The sequence below is a fragment of the Mustelus asterias genome, chromosome 25 (assembly GCF_964213995.1).
Source record: "Mustelus asterias chromosome 25, sMusAst1.hap1.1, whole genome shotgun sequence".
Taxonomy (NCBI): Eukaryota; Metazoa; Chordata; class Chondrichthyes; order Carcharhiniformes; family Triakidae; genus Mustelus; species Mustelus asterias.
The window spans coordinates 38,510,723-38,530,152 of NC_135825.1; the positions used below are offsets into that span (position 1 = coordinate 38,510,723).

General features: G+C 47.7%; 1 protein-coding gene across 1 annotated transcript in view; it reads left to right on the forward strand.

The window, feature by feature from the left end:
• Positions 1-19,430, forward strand: part of LOC144511898 (synaptotagmin-B-like) — an 832,296-nt gene that overhangs the window by 337,622 nt on the left and 475,244 nt on the right. The gene's annotated exons all lie outside the window — the stretch shown is intronic.

Here is a 19,430-nt window from a genome sequence, read left to right on the forward strand (position 1 = left end):
GACTGGATTGTTTTGGCGTGTTCTTTTAAGGCTGATGGCATACATAAGTACCAGTATGGGGGACCCACACAGATTTGCACTTTTCTTTACTGTCCGCTTGTTATTTTGTAAAATGTTTCATTTAATGTCTGCTCATAAAATGGTAATAGGAGGATGTAGAGATCTTACCCACAGATATTTCACCGCAGAGGGACAGTAACAGAATTTGTGTAAGATGTACAGAAATATCACCCGCAGAGTCAGACACCAGAACATTTATCTTACAAGGTAAAACACATTGGTGGAGAGATAACAATGGGAATGGAATTCATTACATTCCAAGGTATGACGCTGCAACGACAAGGGGACATTACAAAAACAGCTTCAGCTAAATGCGTTGGGATCAAAAGCATGCAAAAGAAAATCGGTCAGAAACCTACTTCAAATATCATAGAAAGACCTGCACAACAATGTTGTATAGGTATGATAAATATGTCATTCATGAAATGACTATATTTTCATCAATTTATCTATAACCATTGGGCAGGATTTTCCAGCTGCACTTGTCTCAAGACCAGAAAATCCTCAATGGACCTTTGCAATGTCCATCCCCCATATTCCCGTCGTGGGCAGGATGGGAAAATCCTTCCCCCGCCCTCCCCTTTAACTCCAACATTGCTTAGTTTGGAGAAACGTAGGTCTCTGCTTCGATATAAAGCACATTCCTGTTGAATTATGTATTGCTTATTATAGTTTCAGCAAGTGTACAAGTAATGTCTGAAACAAAATAGGTTTTCTCGCTCTCTCTCTCCCTCTATTATTGATTGTTTGGTGAACGGGACTTTGCTGTTTTACATAAAAAAACAGGAATTTCAACCAAAAGGAACCATGTAAAATATGCCCGATGCATGGAAATACAAAGCAACAAATAACAGAGAATCAGAAGTCAGAGAAAGAAGGCATGATCAGAATTGACAAATAAATATTAATTTTATTTGCAAATTGGTGAAGCCGGTTGTTTTTAGCTGAGAAAAGCGGCAAGTGACATTTCTCAAGTCTGCTGCTGAGAACAATATGTCAGCCCTGGGCTAGATTCTGTTTATTGATAAATGCCAGACATTCCATTGTCTGAACAGACCTGTGTGCATATACATAGGACTTATGAGTTCTTGGTCAATATAGGATTTAAGTCTTGATGCAGTATTACTTTGATTTGTGTCCAAGGTGAATTCATATTGTAACTGAAATAAAAATCGCAGCATAGGCAGCTTCACTAATTGGAAAACCATGGCTCAATTTTTAAACTTGATTGACATTTCTACTCAGCCTTATCCCATGCTGAGCAGGCGCAATCTTGTTGTTTAACTATTCAGCATGAAGGAAAATTGTTTGGTGTTGTAACTCAGGTAACACTCAAAATTTCATGTACGAGGAAAGCGGATTTATTTGCAAGTGTGGAGTTTTCATGATCGTACGGCAGACCTCATCAGATTAAATATGGGGTGTGTATGGCCAAGAGGTGTAAAACAAAGAAATACCCACATTGCAATGTGTGTGACTCCCAAGAAATCACCCTGGCCCCACCCTAATTAACCAATGTGCTGACATTCCCAGCAGATTAGAAATCATAGAAACCCTACAGTGCAGGAAGAGGCCATTCGGCCCATCGAGTCTGCACCGACCACAATCCCAACCAGGCCCTACCCCCATATCCCTACATATTTTACCCGCTAATCCCGCTAACCTACACATCTCAGGACACTAAGGGGCAATTTCAGCATGGCCAATCAACGTAACCCGCACATCTTTGGACTGTGGGAGGAAACGGTAGCATGGTAGACTGTGGGCGGCACGGTAGCACAGTGGTTAGCACTGCTGCTTCACAGCTCCAGGGACCTGGGTTCGATTCCCAGCTTGGGTCACTGTCTGTGTGGAGTTTGCACGTTGTCCTCGTGTCTGCGTGGGTTTCCTCCGGGTGCTCCGGTTTCCTCCCACAGTCCAAAGATGTGCGGGTTAGGTTGATTGGCCATGTTAAAAATTGTCCCTTAGTGTCCTGAGATGCGTAGGTTAGAGGGATTAGTGGGTAAAATATGTAGGGATATGGGAGTAGGGTCTGGGTGGGATTGTGGTCGGTGCAGACTCGATGGGCCAAATGGCCTCTTTCTGTACTGTAGGGTTTCTATGATTTCTATGATTCTATGATGAAACCGGAGCATCGGGAGGAAACCCACGCAGACATGAGGAGAATGTGCAAATTCCACACAGACAGTGACCCGAGCCGGGAATCGAACCCAGGTCCCTGGAGCTGTGGAGCAGCAGTGCTAACCACTGTGCTACCGTGCCGCCCCCATACAGAGGATACAGAGGATAATGATCAGTTGTTAGACTTGATTTATAGATATAGGCTGGTATTTTATGACCTCACCCCAGGTGAGGCTCGTAAAATCCCACCCGAGGCCAACAAAGAATTATATTCTGCGAGCCTCGATTCTGGGGCGGGCGTGCTGGTAAAATTCTGGCTATAGTTTAATGGGAGAAAAAAGTCAGTTGTTATTTTGCCGTGTGAACATTCACAGAGATTCATTTTGTTGTTTTTAAAGTTGTATCATTTGTGCATCATTGCACATTCTCTTCCAACATTTTCAAATGTGTACATTTTAAAATGTGTACAAATTATGAACATGCCCAATTTTTAATGCTGTCATTAAACTTTTGATCAAACCATCTTGGTGTCTATATTATACTAGTTCCTCCCAATATATGACAGATTTACTTGATGAAGATGGAGTCAAGGTTTTTCTTTACTCATTTATGGGACATGGCTGTCACTGGCTGACCAGCATTTATTGCCCATCTCTAGTTGCCCGAGGGCAATTGGGAGTCAACCACATTGCTGTGGCTCTGGAGACAGATGCAGGCCAGACCAGGTAAGGACGGCGGATTTCCTTCCCTAAAGGCCATTAGTGAACCAGATAGGTTTTTCCGACAATGGGTTCATGGTCATCAGTAGATTCTTATATCCAAATATCTTTCATTGCATTCAAATTCCATCATCTGCCGTGGCAGGATTTGAACCTGGGTCTCCAGAACATGAACTGAGTTTCTGGATTAATAGTCAGGTGATAATATCACGAGGCCATCACCTTCCCTGAAAAGTATCAGCATCAAGCAGCAGTGGAAACCCTGATGAACAAACTAACCTAGTTCCCAATGAGTTAGCTGCTAGAAGGGCAAAGATTTTAGATGGATTATACAAGGTCTGAGCTTCACTGCCTCCTTCAGAGATGGGATGCCACATGGTCCTGTTGCTCATCAGATTCAATGACCAACTACACTGGCTGTATTATACTAGTTCCTCCCAATATATAACAGATTTTCTTGATGAAGACCAAGTCAAAGTTTTTTTTTACTCATTCGTGGGACATGGGAGTCGCTGGCTGGTCAGCATTTATTGCCCATCCCAAGTTGCCCGAGGGCAGTTGAGAGTCAACTACATTGCTGTGGCTCTGTAGGAGCATGCAGATAAGGACAGCAGATTTCATTCCCTAATATGTATATATATTATGTATGGAACTGATAATTATTTGAGGCTAATCATCTGGGCAACTTGCAATCAAATGTGAGAAGAGGAAATACAGTACAGCAGTATATAATGGATTACGTAGACAAGAAAGCCATTTGCTTGAACTGAACCATGCCAGAGGACGCGAGCTTAGTACAACAAAGATTGTTTTAATGTCTCAGTATTATTATTTGAAGAAGTTTTGCTTTTCTACAATGTGCTTGCCAAAAGATATTCACAATGTGAACCAGTAGGTTCACTAGCTATGAAGCAAGTTTTAAGTCATTAATTTATCCACTGTACAGCATTCTGTGACAACTTGGCCAAGAACATTGGGACAATGTCAGTATTGACACTAAATTGAAATGTCAGGTAAGGTGTAAGCATGCAGTCCTCAGGACTTTTGGAGTGTACATCTTAAGCAGCTTAATAAGCAATCATTGCACAGTAGCTGAAGCAGCTGGACAATAGTTTTCAAACCAGAATGCTTTGTGTTTAGCTTCTAGGACTAAATGAGTTGGAGTTAATTTTTGCCTGAGTGACTGGGCAGAATTTTATATTTGCAGAGAAGGCCAACGTCCCTTCCGATCCGCTGTAAAATTGGGTGTGGTGTTGTTGGGTCCCTGGCATACACTCTGACTGAAATATTATGGAAGGCAAAAGGGGCAAAAAGTCAGCAGCCCATTCCGCCTTCCGATACAGGCCAATTCAAAGCTAGCTGTGGCAATTAAATTGTCAATTCACTGCCTAGGCAAATTTAATGGTGATCACACAAACTGCACAGGCAGGAGGAAATCTTCCCAGAGTTGTCTCAGGAGTACAAGAACAGGAGAAAAGGCTTCATCAGGGGAGCACACGAGGAGTTGAAGAATACAGCAGAGACCACAGAAAAGGTTTTCTCAGCACTCTGGGCCAATGTCTGATATTGAATCAGTTCAGGGTTCAGCTGTAAAAGAGTTTTAAAAGAGATAGCTGAGGAGATTGTGGAGGCATTGGTGGTGATCTTTCAGGAATCACTGGAGGCAGGGAGGGTACCAGAGGACTGGAAAGTAGCGAATGTAACACCGCTGTTTAAGAAGGGAGGGAGGCTGCAGACGGGAAATTATAGGCCGGTTAGCCTGACTTTGGTCATTGTCAAGTTTTTAGAGTCCATTATTAAAGATGAGATTGCAGATTGGAAGTGCATGATAAAGTAGGACTGAGTCAGCATGGCCTTGTCACGGGAGTTCATGTCTGACAAATTTGTTAGAGTTCTTTGAGGAGGTAACAAGGAAGTTAGATAAAGGAGAACCAGTGGTCGTGATTTATTTAGATTTCCAGAAGCCCTTTGACAAGGTGCCGCATGGGAAACTGTTAAATAAGTTAAGTGCCCATGATGTTAAGAATAAGATCCTGGCATGGATAGAGGATTGGCTGACTGGCAGAAGGCAGAGAGTGGAGATAAATAGAATAGAATAGAACAGTACAGCACAGAACAGGCCCTTCGGCCCACGATGTTGTGCCGAGCTTTATCTGAAACCAAGATCAAGCTATCCCACTCCCTATCATCCTGGTGTGCTCCATGTGCCTATCCAATAACCGCTTAAATGTTCCTAAAGTGTCTGACTCCACTATCACTGCAGGCAGTCCATTCCACACCCCAACCACTCGCTGCGTAAAGAACCTACCTCTGATATCCTTCCTATATCTCCCACCACGAACCCTATAGTTATGCCCCCTTGTAATAGCTCCATCCACCCGAGGAAATAGTCTTTGAATGTTCACTCTATCCCCTTCATCATTTTATAAACCTCTATTAAGTCTCCCCTCAGCCTCCTCTGCTCCAGAGAGAACAGCCCTAGCTCCCTCAACCTTTCCTCATAAGACCTACCCTCCAAACCAGGCAGCATCCTGGTAAATCTCCTCTGCACTCTTTCCAGCGCTTCCACATCCTTCTTATAGTGAGGTGACCAGAACTGCACACAATATTCCAAATGTGGTCTCACCAAGGTCCTGTACAGTTGCAGCATAACCCCACGACTGTTAAACTCCAACCCCTTGTTAATAAAAGCTAACACACTATAGGCCTTCTTCACAGCTCTATCCACTTGAGTGGCAACCTTTAGAGATCTGTGGATATGGACCCCAAGATCTCTCTGTTCCTCCACAGTCTTCAGAACCCTACCTTTGACCCTGTAATCCACATTTAAATTAGTCCTTTATAAAGTGGTCTTTTTCAGGATGGCAGCAGGTGATTAGTGGTGTGCCTCAGGAGTCAGTGCTGGGACTACAACTTTTCATAATATGCATCAACAATTTGGAGGAAGGAACTGAAGGCACAGTTGCTAAGTTTGCAGATGATGCAAAGATATACAGAGGGACAGGTATATTGAGCTGCAGAAGAACTTGGACAGGTTAGGAGAGTGGGCAAAGAAGTGACAGATGGAATACAATGTGGAAAAGTGTGAGCTTATGCACTTTGGAAGGAGGAATGGAAGCATAGGCTATTTTCTAAATGGGAAAATGCTTAGGAAATCAGAAACACAAAGGGACTTGGGAGTCATTGTTCAAGATTCTCTGAAGGTTAACGTGCAGGTTCAGTTGGCAGCTAGGAAGGCAAATGCAATGTTAGCATTCATGTCGAGAGGGCTAGAATACAAGAGCAGGGATGTACTTCTGAGGCTGTTATAAGGCTCTGGTCAGACCCCATTTGGAGTATTGTGAGCAGTTTTGGGCCCCATATCTAAGGAAGGATGTGCTGACCTTGGAAAGGGTCCAGAGGAGGTTCACAAGTATGATCCCTGGAATGAAGAGCTTGTCGTATGAGGACTCTGGGTCTGTACTTGTTGGAGTTTAGAAGGATGAGGGGGGAATCTTATTGAAACTTACAGGATACTGCGAGGCCTGGATAGAGTGGATGTGGAGAGGGTGTTTCCACTAGTGGGGAAAACTAGAACCAGAGGGCACAATCTCAGGCTAAAGGGACAATCCTTTAAAACAGAGATGAGGAGGAATTTCTTCAGCCACAGAGTGGTGAGTCAGTGGAACTCTTTGTTGCAGAAGGCTGTGGAGGTCAGGTCATTGAGTGTCTTTAAGACAGAGATAGATAAAAGTTCTTGATTAACAAGGGGATCAGGGGTTTTGGGGAAAAGGCAGGAGAATGGGGATGAGGAAAATATCAGCCATGATTGAATGACGGAGCAGACTCAATGGGCCGAGTGGCCTAATTCTGCTCCTATGTCTTCTGGTCTTATGATCAAGATGCTTGCAGGGGAGGAAGGTTCTAACTGCCTGGATGGCCATCCAATGCCTGTCACACTAAAGGCCATGGTGATCTTAAATTTCTATGCCTCGGGATTATTTCAAAGATAAACAGGCGATCCATATGGCATATCGTGCTTATTAGCTCATCATTATTTTTACATACTAACTGTTGCATTGTTCAAGAGAGTGGACAAGTTTGTAACATTTACCATTGAGTATGACAGCCAGGCCAAGAGAGCAAGGGGCTTGAAGACATCATGGTTTCCCTAAAGTGCAAGAGGTCATTGACTGTATGCATGTAGCTAACAAAGGTCAACACAGTAAGAAGTCTAACAACACCAGGTTAAAGTCCAACGGGTTTATTTGGTAGCAAAATCCACTAGCTTTCGGAGCACTGCTCCTTTGTCAGGTGAGTGGGAGTTCTGTTCACAAACAGGGCATATAAAGACACAAACTCAATTTACAAAATAATGGTTGGAATGCAAATCTTTACAGGTAATCAAGTCTTAAAGGTACAGACAATGTGAGTGGAGAGAGCGTTAAGCACAGGTTAAAGAATTGTGCATTGTCTCCAGACAGGACAGTTAATGAGATTTTGCAAGCCCAGGCAAGTCGTGGGGGTTACAGCTAATGTGACATGAACCAAAGATCCCGCTTGAGGCCGTCCTCATGTGTGCGGAACTTGGCTATCAGTCTCTGCTCAGCGACTCTGCATTGTCATGTGTCGTGGAGGCCACCTTGGAGAACGCTTACCCGAAGATCAGAGGCCGGATGCCCCTGACCGCTGAAGTGTTCCCCAACAGGAAGAGAACACTCTTGCCTGGTGATTGTCGAGCGGTGTTCATTCATCCGTTGTTGTAGCGTCTGTATGGTCTCCCCAAAGTACCATGCCTCGGGACATCCTTTTCTGCAACGTATCAAGTAGACAACGTTGGCCGAGTTGCAAGAGTATGTACCGTGTACCTGGTGGATGGTGTTCTCACGTGAGATGATGGCATCCGTGTCGATGATCCGGCATGTCTTGCAGAGGTTGCTGTGGCAGGGTTGTGTGGTGTCGTGGTCACTGTTCTCCTGAAGGCTGGGTAGTTTGCTGCGGACAATAGTCTGTTTGAGGTTGTGTGGTGGTTTGAAGGCAAGAAGTGGGGATGGCCTTGGCGAGATGTTCATCTTCATCAGTGACATGTTGAAGGCTCCGGAGAAGATGTCGTAGCTTCTCCGCTCCGGGGAAGTACTGGACAATGAAAGGTACTCTGTCCGCCGTGTCCCGTGTTTGTCTTCTCTGGAAGTCGGTGCGGTTTTTCGTTGTGGCGCGTTGGAACTGTCGATCGATGAGTCGAGCGCCATATCCTGTTCTTATGAGGGCATCTTTCAGCGTCTGGAGGTGTCTGTTGCGATCCTCCTCATCCGAGCAGATCCTGTGTATACGGAGGGCTTGTCCGTAGGGGATGGCTTCTTTAACGTGTTTAGGGTGGAAGCTGGAGAAGTGGAGCATCGTGAGGTTATCCGTGGGCTTGCGGTACAGTGAGGTGCTGAGGTGACCGTCCTTAATGGAGATGCGTGTGTCCAAGAATGCAACCGATTCCGGAGAGTAGTCCATGGTGAGTCTGATGGTGGGATGGAACTTGTTGATGTCATCATAGAGTTGTTTCAGTGATTGTTCACCATGAGTCCAAAGGAAGAAAATGTCATCGATGTATCTAGTGTATAGCATCGGTTGAAGGTCCTGTGCGGTAAAGAGGTCTTGTTTGAACCTGTGTATGAAGATGTTAACATATTGAAGTGCGTATTTGGTCCCCATGGCTGTTCCGTGTATCTGAATGAAGAACTGGTTGTTGAAGGTGAAGACACTGTGGTCCAGGATGAAGCGGATGAGTTGTAAAATTGCATCTGGAGATTGGCAGTTGTCGGTGTTGAATACTGAGGCAGTTGCAGCAATGCCATCGTCGTGGGGGATGCTGGTGTAGAGTGCTGAGACATCCACTGTGACGAGGAGTGCTCCTGGTTCAACTGTGCTGAGTTTCTGTAGGAAGTCCGTAGTGTCGCGACAAAAGCTGGGAGTTCTTTGTACAATGGGTTTCAGGATGCCCTCGACATAGCCGGAGAGGTTCTCTTACAGGGTTCCATTGCCTGAAACGATGGGACGGCCGGGTGTGTTTGCCTTGTGTATCTTCGGGAGGCAGTAGAGACCTCCAACGCGGGGAGTACGTGGGATGAGAGCACGGAGGGTGGTCTGAAGGTCCAGATCAAAGGTCTTGATCAGTCTGTTGAGTTGACGGGTGTGTTCTTTGGTCGGATCTGCGGGTAACTGTCTGTAGTGTTCCTCGTTGTTCAGTTGTCTGTACACTTCTTTGCAGTAATCCGTTCTGTTCAATATGACGATGGCCCCTCCTTTGTCTGCTGGTTTGATGACAATGATGACAATGATAGAAGTTCCGCACACATGAGGACGACCTGGTGTTGTGAGACTTCTTACTGTGTTTACCCCAGTCCAACGCCGGCATCTCCACATCATAACAAAGGTCAGCCAGGGGCATTTATGAATGAGAATGGTTTACGTCCCCAAAGCAGCAAGATTGTTGTTTAATAGAAGACAGGAGCAATCCATTAAGGAGCTGTTTTTGAGATCAATTAAACATCCACACTCTGCCTGGCATTGTCCCTATGCCTCATTGACCCACGAGGACAGATATAGAAGGGCTGATTGATCAGCTAAAATTGAGATTCCACTGCCTTGAGTGATCAGCAGGCACCATACTGTACTCTTTGCAGTATACACTGACTCCTGTCTCTTTGCAGTACACACTGACTCCTGTCTCTTTGCTGTACGCACTGATTCATGTTTCTTTGCAGTACATACTGACTCCTGTCCTTTTGCGGTACGCACTGAGTTGTGTCCCTTTGTGGTACGCACTGACTCGAGTCCGTTTGTGGTATGTACCGACTCGTGTCCCTTTGCAGTACGCACTGACTCGTGTCTCTTTGCGGTACGCCCGGAGTCGTGTCCCTTTGTGGTATGCACTGACTCGAGTCTGTTTGTGGTATGTACCGACTCATGTCTCTTTGCGGTACGCACTGACTCGTGTCTCTTTGCGGTACGCGCCGACTCGTGTCCCTTTGCGGTACGCCCCGAGTCGTGTCCCTTTGCGGTACGCCCCGAGTCGTGTCCCTTTGCGGTACGCCCCGAGTCGTGTACCTTTGCGGTACGCCCCGAGTCGTGTCCCTTTGCGGTACGCCCCGAGTCATGTCCCTTTGCGGTACGCACCGAGTCGTGTCCCTTTGTGGTACGCGCCGACTCGTGTCCCTTTGCGGTACGCCCCGAGTCGTGTCCCTTTGCAGTACGCCCCGAGTCGTGTCCCTTTGCAGTACGCCCCGAGTCGTGTCCCTTCGTGGTACACGCCGAGTCGTGTCCCTTTGCGGTACGTGCCGACTCGTGTCCCTTTGCAAGCTAGGGGGAGTGCGGGGGGTGGGGGGTGGGGTGGGGGGGTGGTCTGCTACGGTGGGGGGGGGGCGGGGGTGCCTGCCTCCTGGGTGGAGGGGGTCTGCCTGGGTGAAGGGGGTGGGAGGATTGCACCAACTTGTGTCTCTTTGCGGTACACACCAACTCGTGTCTCTTTGCAGTATGCGGGATGAGCTGTGCACTGGGGCACTCCAGGACATTTGGGGGGGGTGGGGGGTGGTCAGGGCTGGCCTGGGAATTGCTGTAGGGGCTGCGATCAGGTTGTGGCGGGGGTGGGGGGGGGAAGCGGGTGGCTGGCTGGAGGGGCAGCACTGCGGTGGTCCCAGGCTGTCCAGCGATCAGGGTGCCAACAAACGGGGAGTCACCATCAGCAGTGCCCCAGAGGAACAGCCAGATGCAGACACCTGCTGCTCCTCCCTGCTTATCAGAGATGAGGGCCTCGTACAGACTCCAGGTGCCGTAACCATCCCACACTGGCAATGTACTGCGGGGCCTGACTTGGCAGGAGAATCACTGATCTCTTGATGGATGAAGCCACTGTGGTGAACCATAGTTGGTTACCACTATGAGTGCTGAGCCATGGATGGTCAGCACTATGGGTGTTTGTAGATATGTTACTGTTGTCACTGTTGGGGTTAGGGTTGGGCTGTTCTACCTGTTGATATTGTTCTGTGGAACACTCCAGTTGGCTCCGCCTACTAGGGGAAGTATAAAGGTCACTGCACTGCCTGGTGACCCTTTAGTCTGGGATTGTATTGTATATAGTGTGCTCCATTCTTGTTAGTAATAAAAGCCTTTATTTCCCGGGTACGATCCAGCCTCCCGAGTGATTTAATCACGCATCAATTTTATTACTAACAAGAATTTTGGTAAAAAAAAACCATGGAGCAAATGTTGAAACCCGAGCGGCTTACTTTAGATCCACGTGCGGCAGGAGCGTCGAACACTTTCGACCATTGGTTAAAGTGTTTTCAAGACTACATCGATGCCTCAACAGCCGTTCAAAACGACGCCGATAGACTGCGGGTCCTCCACGCGAGGGTAAGCGACACCGTATACTTAGCAATCCGCGATGCCCAAGACTACATAGGGGCCATCGAACTACTTAAGAAACGGTACAACAAACCGTCAAACGAGACCCATGCTCGACACCTTCTAGCCACTCGACGGCGGCAGCCCGGCGAAACGACAGGACAGTACCTGTGTGAACTTCAGCAGCTAGCCAGAGCCTGCAACTGCAAGCCAGTGTCGGCGGCCCAGTATACAAACGACTTGATCCGAGATGCGTTCGTGGCGGGAATCGGCTCGTCGTATATTCGCCTTCGGCTGCTAGAGCAAGGTAATCTAGACCTCGCTAAGACAGTAGAATTGGCTGACGCTATGGAAACGGCCTCCAGAAGTCGAGAAACGTACCCCACCGAGCACATGGGAACATCGTGGCAAGTACAGCCACCGACTCAACTTTATTCAGCGGCTCCGAAAAACTGCGCAATTGTGTTTCCAATCGCGGACCTGACGACGGCGGCAGCTCCAGGAGGCCCGCGGTGTTACTTCTGTGGATTGGCGAAACACCCTCGGCAGCGATATCCAGCTAGAACGGCATTGTGCTCCGCGTGTGGAAAGAAAGGGCATTATGCCAAAGTCTGCAGGACCAAACCACCCTCCAAGCTTAGCAGCGCGGCGTGTGATTCTCCAGAGCCTGTCTCCTTGTCTCCAGCTTCTTCGAGGTCTTCCACCACGATGGATTCCAGAGCGCCGCCATTCCTGACGACGGAGACGCAAGACACGTGCGACCTGCAGGGGCCGCCACTTTTAGCGCCACCGACCACGTGCGATCCATGGACGCAGCCATTTTGGTCGCCACCGACCGCAGACGACCAGCAGGGGACATCATCATCAACCATCTCAGCTGCCTGCAGTTGCACCCAAGACCCAACGGTGGCATCAATCATCCTGGACCAGGCCAAGCCTCACAGACTCGACAAGTCCATGATGGGCATAGAGGTAAATGGACGCCAAATTCATTGTTTGTTTGACAGCGGGAGCACGGAGAGCTTCATTCACCCTGACACCGTGAAATGGTGCGGTCTCCGAGTACGGACTGTCAGACAGACAATTTCGATGGCGTCGTGGTCCCGGTCTGTTACCGTGCTAGGGAGCTGCGTGGTCAATCTAACGGCACAGGGCACAGTTTACGAGAACTTCAGGCTCCTTGTGTTACCGCACCTTTGCGCTCCGATACTCCTGGGACTAGACTTTATGATCCACCTGAGGAGTGTAACCCTGCAGTACGATGGGCCACTCCCTCCACTTTCAGTGGGAGCATAGCAGCCTCCAAATTGCCCAGCGCGCTCCACGTGTAGCCTCTCGACACAAAGAATCACCCCACCATCTTTATTCGAGAATCTCGTGCCAGGCTGCAAGCCCATCGCAACCAAGAGCAGGCGTTACAGCGCTGAGGATCGGATCTTTATTCGACCTGAAGTTCAGCGGCTCTTCAGGGAAGGGATCATCCAACCTAGCTCTAGTCCATGGAGAGCGCAAGTAGTGGTGGTTAAAACTGGAAACAAACCCCGGATGGTCATAGACTATAGTCAGACCATTAATAGATATACGCAGCTGGATGCGTATCCTCTCCCGCACATATCTGACATGGTCAACCAGATTGCGCAGTACCGGGTGTTCTCCACCATTGACTTGAAGTCAGCTTACCACCAGCTCCCCATTCGCCCAGAGGACCGAAAATACACGGCCTTTGAGGCGGATGGTCGCCTTTATCACTTTTTAATGGTTCCCTTTGGCGTCACGAATGGGGTCTCGGTCTTCCAGCGTGCAATGGACCGAATGGTGGACCAGAACGGGCTGCGGGCTACCTTCCCGTACCTGGATAACATCACTATCTGCGGCCATGACCAGCAGGACCACGATGCCAACTTCCTTAGATTTTTACGCACTGCGTCTCGCCTGAATCTGACCTACAACAGGGAGAAGTGTGTATTTCGCAAGCGCTGTTTAGCAATTCTCGGATACGTGGTGGAAAACGGGGTCCTTGGCCCTGATCCAGACCGTATGCGTCCCCTCCTTGAACTTCCCCTGCCCACTAGCATCAAAGCACTGAGAAGATGCTTAGGCTTCTTTTCATACTATGCACAGTGGGTTCCCAATTATGTGGCCAAAGCCCGTCCGCTCATCAAGTCTACCTCCTTTCCCCTAACAACAGAGGCTCGCTTAGCCTTTGAAGAGATAAAAGCCGACATCGCGAAAGCCACGATGCATGCTGTTGATGAGTCCATCCCCTTTCAGGTGGAGAGTGATGCATCTGATTGCGCCCTGGCCGCCACACTTAACCAGGCGGGCAGGCCCATCGCCTTTTTCTCTCGCACCCTCCAAGGCCCTGAAATTCGGCACTCCGCGGTGGAGAAAAAGGCTCAGGCCATTGTGGAGGCCGTCCGGCATTGGCGCCATTACTTGGCGGGAAAACGATTCACCCTGCTCATGGACCAGCGGTCCGTGGCGTTCATGTTCAACAACACGTTGCGGGGTAAGATCAAAAATGATAAAATCTTGAGGTGGAGAATCGAACTCTCCACCTACAACTATGATATCATGTACCGTCCAGGGAAGCTCAATGAGCCCTTGGACGCCCTGTGCAAGTGTGCAGGAGAATCGATTACAGGCCCTCCACAATGATCTCTGCCATCCGGGGATCACTCGGCTCTTCCATTTCGTAAAGGCCCGGAATCTACCCTACTCAGTGGATGATGTCAGGTCCATAACCCGAAGCTGCCAGGTATGTGCTGAATGCAAACCGCACTTCTACCGACCTGACAGGGCACACCTCATTAAAGCCACTCGCCCTTTTGAAAGACTGAGTGTGGACTTCAAGGGCCCCCTCCCTTCGACAGATCGGAACGTGTACTTCCTCAATGTGATTGACGAGTACTCACGATTCCCTTTTGCCATTCCCTGTTCAGATACGACCGCTGCCACGGTTATCAAAGCATTACGGGATATTTTCACCCTGTTCAGTTACCCCAGCTATATCCACAGTGATAGGGGCTCGTCATTCATAAGTGTTGACTTGAGGCAATACCTGCTCTCAAAAGGGATTGCCTCGAGTAGAACTACGAAATCATAGAAATCATAGAACCCTACAGTACAGAAAGAGGCCATTCGGCCCATCGGGTCTGCACCGACCACAATCCCACCCAGGCCCTACCCCCATATTCCTACATATTTAACCCGCTAATCCCTCTAACCTACACATCCCAGGACACTAAGGGGCAATTTTAGCATGGCCAATCAACCTAACCTGCACATCTTTGGACTGTGGGAGGAAACCGGAGCACCCGGAGGAAACCCACGCAGACACAAGGAGAATGTGCCTCCATGATATCATAGTTGTAGGTGGAGAGTTCGAGTTACAACCCTAGGGGTAACGGACAGATTGAACGAGAAAATGCTACAGTCTGGAAGGCTGTGTAACTGGTATTGAGGTCTAAAGGTCTTCCAGTCTCCCGTTGGCAAGAGGTACTCTCTGATGCGCTCCATTCCATCCGCTCACTCCTGTGTACGGCAACCAACGCTACTCCACATGAGAGGATGTTTTCCTTCCCTAGGAAGTCTTCCTCTGGGACCTCATTACCGTCTTGGTTGACGTACTCAGGACCTGTCCTCCTGCGGCGGCATGTTAGGACTCGCAAGTCCGACCCTTTGGTTGAACAGGTCCATCTCCTCCACGCCAACCCTCAATATGCCTATGTGGCATATCCTGACGGGCGAGAGGACACGGTCTCTATTAGAGATCTGGCGCCTGCAGGGGACTTGGAAACTCCAGTCGCTCCCACACCCCTAGTTAGGGACCCCCTGACCCTTATCTCCCCTCCTGACACGGCGCGGGCAGTATCGGGACCACCACTTAATCCTCTTACTCCCGTGTACAGCTTGCCTGAGTCCAGGAGATTGTCGCCACCTCGAGGCGTGCTCGAGTCCAGCAGATTGTCGTCACCTCGTGGTCCACCTGTCCGTGAGGAACTGGAGGAGTCACTGGACACCGCCTTGGAGAGAAGGTCACCACGGTTACCAGAACCGGCGTTACCGCCAGTGTTGAGGAGGTCGCAGAGACGGTGCGGTCCTCCAATACGACTGAACTTGTGAATATATGAACAGTTGTTCTGTTTACTTTGCCCCGCCGGCCTTTGTTTTTAAAGGAGGGGTGAATGTGGTGAGCCATGGATGGTCAGCACTATGGGTGTTTGTAGATATGTTACTGTTGTCACTGTTGGGGTTAGGGTTGGGCTGTTCTACCTGTTGATATTGTTCTGTGGTACACTCCAGTTGGCTCCGCCTACCTGGGGAAGTATAAAGGTCACTGCTCTGCCTGGTGACCCTTTAGTCTGGGATTGTATTGTATATAGTGTGCTCCATTCTTGTTAGTAATAAAAGCCTTTATTTCCCGGGTACAATCTAGCCTCCCGAGTGATTTAATCGCGCATCAGCCACATGTTCAGAAGTGGGGGAGAGGGCAGTGCACAGGCAGTGCACCTGTCTTCCTGTTTCCCCTTGCGGGAAAATCTAGAAGTGGGAACATTGTTTAAAATTAGGGGTCTCCTGTTTACGGCTGCGATAAGGAGATTTTTTTTCTCTCACAGGATCATTAGTCTGTGGAATTCTTGTCTCCAAGATCAGTAGAGGCTGGGTCATTGAATATACTCAAGGCTGAGCTAGATTTTTGCTAGACAAAGGAATCAAAGAGTTATAGGGCAGACTGGAAAGGGAAATTGAATCCATAATCTGATCAGCTATGATCTTATCAAATGGCAGAGCAGGCTCAAGAGACTGAATGGCCTACTCTTGTTCTGAAGAAGAGTCATATTGGAGTTGAATCATTATCTGTTTCTCTCTTCATGGATGCTGCCAGACCTGCTGATATTTTTCTAGCACTTTCTGCTTTTACTTCAGATCTGAAGTATCTGCATTGTTTTGCTTTGACTTCACCATTTTTAAGCTATGTTAGTGTTATTGCCACTACACCTTCTTCTCACAAGTCTATTTGTGCTTGTAGGTCACCAGCTTTATACACACTTTATGCACCCCCCCCCTCCCCACCCTCAGTAATGTGTATTCCCACGGCAGAGGCAGCCCACCAATTGGCTGCTAGCAGGATCTACCAGTCCCACCGAAGATAATGACCATTTGCATTACTCGCTAGCCGCACTGCTGCGGTACCCACTTCGTGAGGGGGTCGCCTTCAGCAGGACTGGAAGATCCCACCAACAGGAATGGCTGGAACATCATGCTCTACATGCAGTGTAAACCTGTCTTTTTATTCCTCGTCATCCTTTTTAATCTGCTGCTATCATTTGGGGTGGCATGGTGGCACAGTGGTGAGCACTGCTGCAGCACAGCTCCAGAGACCCAGGTTCAATTCCAGCCTTGGGTGACTGTCGGTGTGGAGTTTGCACATTCTCCCCGAATCTGCGTGGGTTTCCTTCAGTACTTTGGTTTCCTCCAACAGTCCAAAGGTGTGCAGGTTAGGTTGATTGGCCATGTTAAATTGCCCCTTCGTGCCCCAAGATGTGTCGGTTAGATGGATTAGCCATGGGAAATGTGCGAGGTTAAGGGGATAATGTAGGGGAGAAGGCCTGTGTAAAATGCTCTGTCAGAGAGTCAGTACAGACTCGATGGGCTGAATGGTCTCTTCTGTCCTGTAGGGATTCTGTGATTCTATGATATAATACCACTTCATCTCTAGTACTATGTAAAACTCCTTTATGCACCTCATTCCTCTTTTCTATTTCTACATGTTGGTTGAGTTTAATCAGTTTTTAGCTGGGTCACTAGAGGGAGTATCACATTCTTCATGTGGAGTTGAGAAAAATAGATTGCATTTGACTTGCTTCTTTATACTTTATTGCTGATAGGCTGTTGTTAGTGGGTGTGATGGTGACTCATGAAGAAAAAGAAAATTTAAACATCCCATCAATCCACTGTTCAAAGCTGAAAAGTACTTGATTAAACTGAAGTTGATTTCAAAATTCAAAAGCTCTGCTGTAACTTTAGATATCTATCATTGGTTTGTGTCATCCGCACATGCACACTAACTATTGAGAATTTTCTCATGTGGTTTTAGTGTCAAATATTCATCTGGCAGTAAGGATCCTCCAGTAGCAAGCAATAATAAGCAGGAAAAAACAACTTCACAAAGTAAATTTGGGCGGCACAGTGACACAGTGGTTAGCACTGCTGCCTCACAACATCTGGGACCCGGGTTCGATTCTGACCTCGGGTGGAGTCTGCACATTCTCTCCGTGTCTGTGTGGGTTTCCTCCCACAGTCTGAAAGACGTGCTGGTTAGGTGTATTGGCCATGCTAAATTCTCCCTCAGTGTACCCGAACAGCGTGGGATTTTCATAGTAACGTCATTGCAGTGTGCAGTAAGCCAACTTGTGACACTAATAATAAATAAATAATAAAGGTTGAATAAAGAAACTTCATTGCACAACGACTTGGGCCACACTCTGAGCAAATACTCTCCCAAAATCCCCATTTCTATTCTCTACTTCCTATTTCTACCGGGTCAGTTGACCCTCACAGCATGTTACCATTGGTTACACTGACATCAAAATGCTCTTAACAGAAAATATGTTGGCTTATAAGGATATTTTGCTCTGAGTTAAATGCTGTATAAATACAATTGTTAGCATGGAGCTGATCACTTGTTAGATTCACAGGTATATCCTATGAGACCACAGAAATGATTCTCCCTCATCCTTCTCAACATGTCTGCAGCCTTTGACACAGTTGAGCACACCATTCTCCTCCGTGCCTCTCTTCTGGCTGTGAGCTTGCCTGACTGCATTCTTATCTATCCAGTTAGAGGCAGAGTATCAATCACAAGGTATCTCTTCCCAGTCCTGCACAATTTCCCCGTAGTGTTCCCCCAGGATCTATACTTGGCTCCCCCTCCTGTTTCTCATCTAGATGTTGTTTCTTGATAACATATGCTGATAACACACAGTTTACCTCACCACCACCTCTCTGAGACTCTCCACTGTCTCTTGATTGTTAATCTGTTGGTTTGATATTTAGTACTGAATGAACAATTTCCTCCAACGAAATATTGGGAAGACTGAAGCCATTCCTTGCCACTAAATCCATAACCTGGCCACTGACCTCATTCCTCTCCCTGGCAACTATCTGAGGCTGAAGCAAACTGTTTACAAAGTTGGTGTTGTACTTGACTTTGAAATGAGTTTTTGACCACATGTCAGCACCATTATTAAGATTGCCTATTTTTCACCTCTGGCTTCACCTTGTCTCAGCTTATTTCTTATTGAAACATGCCATTTTTGCCTTTGATTGTCCACTCACCATGAACTTGAGCTGACCTGCAACTCTCACTAAGGGCTGAATTTTCTAGCCCTTCCTGCTGGCAGGATTTTCCAGTCCCGCTGAAGATAACCCCTGTAGTGGGTTCTCCAGGGTAAGGACAGGTGAGTCATGCAAAATGCCGTAGACATTTTGGGACTGGATGATCCCACTGGCAGTCAATAGTGTACCACATCTGTTGTCAGAAAACACCGCAAGAACGGGGGAGGGGGGGTGGTTGGGGTGGGGTGGGTGGTGGGGGGGGGAGGATGATGGGGGTGGAAAATCCCAGCCTAATTTTTCACCCATCACCCCTGTGCTCATTTTAAAATTCCCCATTGTTTTCAATGGCCTCATCCCTTGCTGTCCTGGAGTTCTACGAGTTTTACAACTTTTTTAATTGTCTGGTTTGCGACTGATTGACAGGTCAAGGTCAGGTGGTTCCTTCACGGGGAAAATCTAAGAGTCACTTTCAGTTTAGTTGGAAACCAGAGTGAAAACAGTGTTTCTGTCTCTCTCCCTGATATTGGAAACTTAGCTCTTCCACCCCTGAAACTCTCTCAAAGTATCTGATCCTTCAACTTTGAACTCAAGTCACATCCCCGATCTTAAATTTTCCACCAATGATCACCACGCTTTCAGCTGTCTAGGTCTTAAACTCTGCAACTCTCTCATGAAACCTTTCTGCCTCTCTGCTTCTTTCTCTCTCTCTTTTTATTTAAGACATTCCTCTTTGACCAAGCCCCTGGCTATTCGTCATAAATATTTCCTTAATGTGGCTCAGTGTCAACATTTGCTTGATGTTCCTTTGGATCACCT